This window comes from Babylonia areolata, chromosome 33, assembly GCF_041734735.1.
Source record: "Babylonia areolata isolate BAREFJ2019XMU chromosome 33, ASM4173473v1, whole genome shotgun sequence".
NCBI lineage: Eukaryota > Metazoa > Mollusca > Gastropoda > Neogastropoda > Buccinidae > Babylonia > Babylonia areolata.
The window spans coordinates 435,553-442,943 of NC_134908.1; positions in this window are offsets into that span (position 1 = coordinate 435,553).

A 7,391-nucleotide genomic window follows, 5' to 3' on the forward strand; every position below is an offset into this window, starting at 1 on the left:
CGGATGTCACAGTCGGCGAATATTTCACGAATAATTATGCTCTTTGGTTGGATATGCGCACCACAGATGATAATTCTCTTCACGGGAGTGGACGTCGTATCGAAAATGCGTCTGAAGGCATTACGATTCAGATTCAGAAAAAAGCTGAAACGGCAGAACCGCTCAATGCGTATGTATTTGTAATTATGGATGGACAATTAAATATAGAAGATGGAAGATTTGTCGAGGCTGTTTACTAAAGAAGCACATTCCGCAATTATTTGCGGGCAAACTGGGTGTGGTAAGACCGAATTTATTTTAGATTTATTACAAACGACATATCGTGGTGTGTTCGAGAATATTGTAATTCTATGCCCTACTCTCGAATATAATAAAGCCTATCGATCCCGAGTGTGGGTAAGAAAGGACCGCGGGGTATACACCGTTAATCCCGGTGATAAACTTCACGAATGGCTTGGGCTGTTTTTTGAAATATTTGCCGGGGAGCCAACGTTGTACATCATCGATGACTGTAGTGACTTAAAGGCTCTTACTCAAAAGAAGCAAATGTTGAGTAAACTCGCATTTTCTGGAAGACACGCGAAACAGTCTGTGTGGGTGTTGACTCAGAAATACAACTCGGTTCTTACTGACCTTCGCGAACAAACAAAATGGGTGGCTTTATTTCACTGTAAGGATAGGGACTCGTTTGATGAGTGTTTAAGAGAAAACGATGTCATTCCAACACAAAATGAACGTAAAGAGGTTAGGAAATCATTGGCAAATACCAAACACTCCAAGTTGATATTAAAAACTGATCAACCAGTTGCATATAAAATTTGCTAGTAATAATCAACAGCTGTTTAACAATGCTTAACAGTTCCTTAGCACTGGTTAGCAATTTCTTAACACTGGTTAGCAATTTCTTAACACTTTTAGTCGTTGGATTTGTAGTTTTTTATTATTTTAAACTTAAAAGGAGATATATAGAATATAAGAAGAAGATGGACCAATTACTATCCGAGGATCCCAAACGCGACAGGCTTATGGCGGTGGTCTCAGCCGGTGGAGCAAAAGAATATTTAGGGAAAGAGTTTAGTGTTGATAAAATCGAAGCGATGAAAGATCCGGATATAGACAAGCTTTATACGAGATACGAAGCGAGTTTAGGATCGATGATTACAAAATCACTCGGTAATACAATTATACAACTGTATACCAGAGCAGTTTGTATGTATCTCCCAATTGATGACCAAACAAAATTAAATAGTGATCTCGAGCAAGATCCATTCCTGGGACATGCGCTTAACAGTTTTACTTGCGAACTATATCACAGATTTGGCATGTTCTTAGCTCCGCTCACCACAGCTGTAACTACTGTTAAACATTGTCAATTTAATAAATATAATGGAGGAAGTAACGAAACCGAAGAATCAGAAGAAAGTTGAAGCGGGTCGAAAAGGTGCTGCTGCTAGAAAAGCAAAACATGAAGAACTTCTCGAAAAACTTCGAAAAGCGAAAGATGAACAACAACAAGAACCATCATCATCGAGGAGACCAGATCACGTTTTTATCAATCCCTTGTACATTGCTGCTACTACGATGATAATAGGTTGTGGTGTTTACATATATTTTAATCGGTCGAAAAAACCACCACCACCACCTGTGGTAACAAAACCCAACCCATTTATCATGTTTTGAACATTAATTTGTACACTATTTATAAACAACAATGGCAACGCCAAATATAAACGGTAAAGAAATTGCAAACACTGTATACCACGCGGTTGTGGTCAGCGCATTGGCCGCTGGTTACTCGAGATTGACAAAATTAATATTTACGAAAGCCCCGACACCTAGACTGGCTTTCAACCTCGAAGATATCGGGATGGTCACTTTGGATATAGCCCTCGCTATGGCTACGAAGGATATGTTGGAAAAACAAGGTATTCTCCCACATGATATTTTGAAGTAATAATAATATCATCATTATAGTATGGCATCAGTAGCGTTACTCGTTGGTGGGGCAGTAGTAAACGCTTTAGCATTTACCGGAAGTAATTTTTTATTTAGTAAACTGGGGTCTTCAGACGCGTTAGAAGAACAGAAACGACACAACAAAGCGCAAGAACAACTTCAGGCAGCGACCGCAGAATGGCAGAAAGAGAGGATTCAACGTTTAGATTATATCAATGAAAAACTAAGACAACAACAACATGCTGTGAACACGTTTAAGGATGTGGATATGGCTATGCAAGAATATTATAAAGTGATGGGGGAGCCACTACCCCCTCTTTCTCATAAACCCCAACTTTCAGATTTTTATACACCCTCAGAGGGACAAAAAGATCGAGAATACGTATTTATTATCATGACCATGGTCATTTTTGGTTTTGCGATTTCAAAATATTAAACATTTACTTTCTTAAATAAAATGGAGAAGATCTATTACAGCCCAAGCGGTTATTGGAAGGGTTATTCGGCGATTAAAAAACTCGCGAAAGCAGCCAAGGTGTCTGAGGATGAGGCTAGAAAATGGTTACAAAAACAAGCTATATGGCAAATTTATCTACCCCCTCCAAAGTATATTCCGAGAGCAAAATTTGATATTACTATCCCAAATGAGGTTCATCAGGCTGACCTTTTATTTTTACCCTATGACAGAATCAGGCGTAAGACGTATAAGTATGCGCTGACTGTCGTTGATGTTGCGAGTCGATATAAAGAAGCCGAACCCCTAACAACGAAAGACAGCGTCGAAGTGGCGGCCGCTTTTTTACGTATTTATGACCGTAGCCCTTTGAAGTTGCCCAAACTTCTTCAGGTAGATCCTGGCCGAGAGTTTATGGGTGCTGTGAACAAAATTTTTAAAAAAGTAAGGCGTGGAAAGACACACAGAAGCCAGGCTATTGTAGAAAGATTTAATCGTACGCTGGCAGAACGATTGTTTAGTCATCAATATGTGGCTGAAATGAAATCGCCGAATCGATCAACAGAATGGGTCACTAGATTACCGGCTGTTGTGGCTGCATTGAATAATGAGGTGACGAGACTTATAGGTAAGAAACCGTCGGTCGCAATAAAGGCCAAATCGGTAGAAGCTGAATCCTCTGCACCGACTAAAGATGATAAAGGAGAGTTACCGCCTGATGCGCAAGTTCGGTACTTGTATGAGCCCGGTGAGCTCGAGGGTGGAGCTCGCAAACGAGCAACGGATCCCGTTTGGTCTCTTAAAGTTTATAATATTAAGCGTATGATGCCCGGCGATCCTATTCTTTATTATTTACAAAATGGTCCATCCAGAGGGTTTGTACACGAAGAGCTTATGGTTGTTCCTCACGATACAGAAATACCATAGTGCCCGTAGGCGTAAGATGTAATACCATCATCTAGCCAATAGCGTTTGGAATCGTACGGTGAGAGTGATGTCTTCATTTGCTTGATCGTGTACATCTTGTGCTTATACGATCTGAACGTTCTCATACTATTAGTAAATTGAACAGATCGATCAATACACTCCTTATACATATCGGGTTCAATTTCATCTTTCACCACACATTTTTTTATACCCTTGGCTTTCTTGATAACTGATCCATCATCCGCTACAACCGAATACATCTTTGAGCGCAAGCCGCAGAATTGTCGGATCGGTTTACATCCGAGCTCACTTTTCATGTATCCTGGCACTTTCTCTATCGATTTATCATACAATGGATGATCTTTTGGAAAATTACTGCGGTCATGTACATTATCATCCATACCAGCGATAAAATCCTCGCATTCTACGTGGAGAATGAATGAATCGGTATCAGTATATAACAACCTGCATCCATATTTTTTCTTGTAGTGGTTGTAATACAAATCATACATGAGATACTTTGATAGGTCGAGAATGGCCATCCCGATATAGATAGGTTTATTGAGCACAAGCTTATTTTTTTTGTAGTGAATCGCTAGAAGTTTCTTGTTGATGATCATATGATCGACATAAGCCGGTTTGTTTATTAGTTTGCGTGCCTTGTCCTCTTCATCTAACTTGAATAATTTGATATTCGTTCTCATTCTGATATTTTCCATAGTTTTACCAAATACCGAGTTGTTCATTAATTTATACAGATCTTTATCAGCATCGTTAGTAGCGGCTTGTCTCAGTTTGGTGTTCATCAATATATAGGGCGCCATCCAGGGACTTTGATTAAACTTTAACACTTTTGTGATTTTAGTTACTTTCATGCCAAGTTGCGTGTATAGCTTGAGATTTCTATAGTGAACGACATAACCAACCTTATTCCATAGATTCGGAACTAATTTTCTCGTTTCCTTTCCGCGCATCTCGAGTTTTTCACGAAGGCGTCGTTGATAGGGTGAGAGGTTTTCGAGTTTTATTTCTATTTTCTCAGGAGCTAGGGGATAATCGTTATGTTCGTCGTGTAATTCCTCAGGGTACTCGATATCACACTCCACAATATATCCCGTCTCATCATCGTCAGGGTGATTTAGAATCTTTTCGAGATTAGCATCGTTATCCCAGATAAATCCACCCGTGGGTAAAGCTTGTAACATCGCCCAACCATACAAGTTGTTCGCGTCGAGATACATGATATACGAATCCGTTTTTTCAGGCCTGTAATCTTTCATATACTTGTTATTAGCCTCCGCGTATCTTCTTACAGTCATACTGATTCCACCGCGTATTCCCGCCTCTATCATGTTATATTGTTCGATATCCGTCAACAGTTCGAGTTCTATTCCCGTACTCTTGAGTAAAGCATCCCAAGACATTCCGGGAAGCGTGTAATAATGAACAGGATCGAGATTATGAGTTCGCAAACACGTATTTCTAAAATTCTGGAACACATCGGCAAGTAACAACACATCAGTGACTAAGTACAGATCGTTATAATCACCTAGATTCTTACATTTAAACTTCTTCCACACATTCTTGGCATGCTCGTGGTCACTTTCTGATATATCCGTGTTGTTAAGTTTACTAAAGAAATGACTTTTCTTTGGTAGTTTCGTATCTTCGTATTTACTCCAATCGGTAATATATTCGTACGGAAAGACTCCTTTTCTCGTAACGAGCTTGAACTCCTCCTCATCTGTGAAATGTTTGCGCGTTAAAAACTTCTTATCATCCGGAAGGTTCTTCGCAAGCTGGTCGAGACTCGAACTCAGGAATGCGAAACTATCTAAAAACTTCAACCTTCCCCAACTGAATGTGATGTACTTCTCTTTATTATTCGCGATACACGTAATTCTACCACCACCTTTGTTCGCGAGCTCCGAAATGATCGCGTGAGAGTCGTAACCTTTGAGGTTGTGAAATAATATCGGCAACACAAATTCGTCGGGTTTTATTCTCAATTTAAGATTACACGATGCATGCGCGGCACCTCTATAGTTCCCTGTGATATGGTCATGATCTCTTACTTTATCATTTGCGAGTAGTTCCCCTCTACATATCCAACAAACTCGTTCGTTTTCAAACGATTCGTTATCTTTTTTGGTCATCTTTATTGGAACTGGTTTTTTCAATTCCTTGACAGTATGATAATATATTCTTTGAAGTTTTTCGAGAAAATGACTGACCGCATTCTCACCACGAAATAGTTGCGGTTTGTATGCCCTTCCATCAGACCTAACATGCACAAACCCGTATGACGAGATGATGTGTTCGCTTTCTTTGATGGTATTATTCGAATGGGAATCGTCTTTTATTTCTTTACAAATCGCCTCAAAATCAGCATATATCACATCACTAACTTGCATTTGTTTTTGAAAATTGGTAAATTTGATCATTTTTGTCTTCTCCGATGGCATCTCAACGCGAGAATAGTTCTTGTGGTTGATCTGCGCGCATCGCTTAATATGTTCTTCTAAAAGTTCTGATGATGTTGTACCTGTCAAGCAATACTCACAAAAGTACATGGCTGCTTTGTGTTTGTTTGTATTACTCAGTAGTCTGTTAAAATTCTTAATATAAGTATAATGTTGTCCACCATTTTCATTTTCTATAATAAGAAGTTTAATACGCTCCATGTTGGTGGGTTGTTTTGATATTCTTGCGCGTTCAATCGTTTTATTTTTTAAATAGTATACATTAATAGCAATATTATTTTGAGTCTCGATCCTTGTAATTTGCTTTATTGGTGTAGGAAAGTCAATATTTTCAAAATTAAACCCATCATCAGAAGGATAGGAATAAGTTAAATTAGAATTCGCTTTTGCTGGAAACTTGTGTGCACGTAAACAATGTCTTATACATTGATCATCTTTATTTTTAATATTAATCACAGCTCTTTTATTTTTTAACCACTGTGGTGATTCAATAAAGGATCCTGGAGATGTAATAGAAACTCTATTCACCCATAAACTAAAGATTCTTTTAATGAACCATCCTGAACCTTCATTTGTAAAATTTTCTATTTTTAACAAAATCTGTTTTATTTGTTTTTCAATATCTTGATCATCAACAACATCAATAATACTTTGATATTCCGATCGAAATACAGCTACAGTAGTATCATTATTTTTAATTTGACCAAACTCCACCGTTAAAACAATATTTTGTTTGGTCAGTGGAATAGCTCTTTGGTTAATAGTGTCCACTTTACTCATCATAAACGAAAGCGGATCTATTTCATTTGGAAGAGCCGCAAGTTTATAATTTTTAATAATACTACCAAACTCCTCCGTGGATTCAGCTTTATGTTGTAGTTGACGTATATTTTTAATAAGTTCATCTTTTTTCATTCTACTAAAACCACGAATTTTGAGCTTTCGTGCAATATCTTTAAGCGTAGCATTGGTCTCCCCCTCCAAAGCATCAAACCCCAGTGCTTTAATCAACTCAGTTTTATTCATAGATTCATGATTAGGAATCTCTTTTCTTGAAGCGAGATCACGGTAATATTTTTCAGAATATCGTTGCACCATTTTTCTCTCTATATATACTATTATATTTTTTTCTCTAATAGGATTTTTTTTTTACAAGTTGATCAATCTCTGAATCCAATGATTACTCCACCAAAGGGTGGAATATACCCTCTTGAATAAGTTTCAAAAGGGTCAATTTCATCATCGTCATCATCATCATCCTCAGAGTCGCTTGAATGTTCTCCACAACCGGGTATAGGATCAATCTTTTTCTCCATGGGAGGAGGCTTCTCTTTTTTATGCTTACATTTACAACAAATAACATACTTCGTACGTACATAAAGGTTGCATTTTATACAAAGTACTGGAAGTGACATTCCTTTTCTATGACATTTAATATGATCTTTACAATAGAGCCCCATGCAAGCTCGACCGCATACTCTATTTGTTTTAACTTGGGGGTACTCACAAATGTTATGTGGAAAAGGCATTATTTTTTCTATATATACAATATAATCTTTTCTCTAATAGGG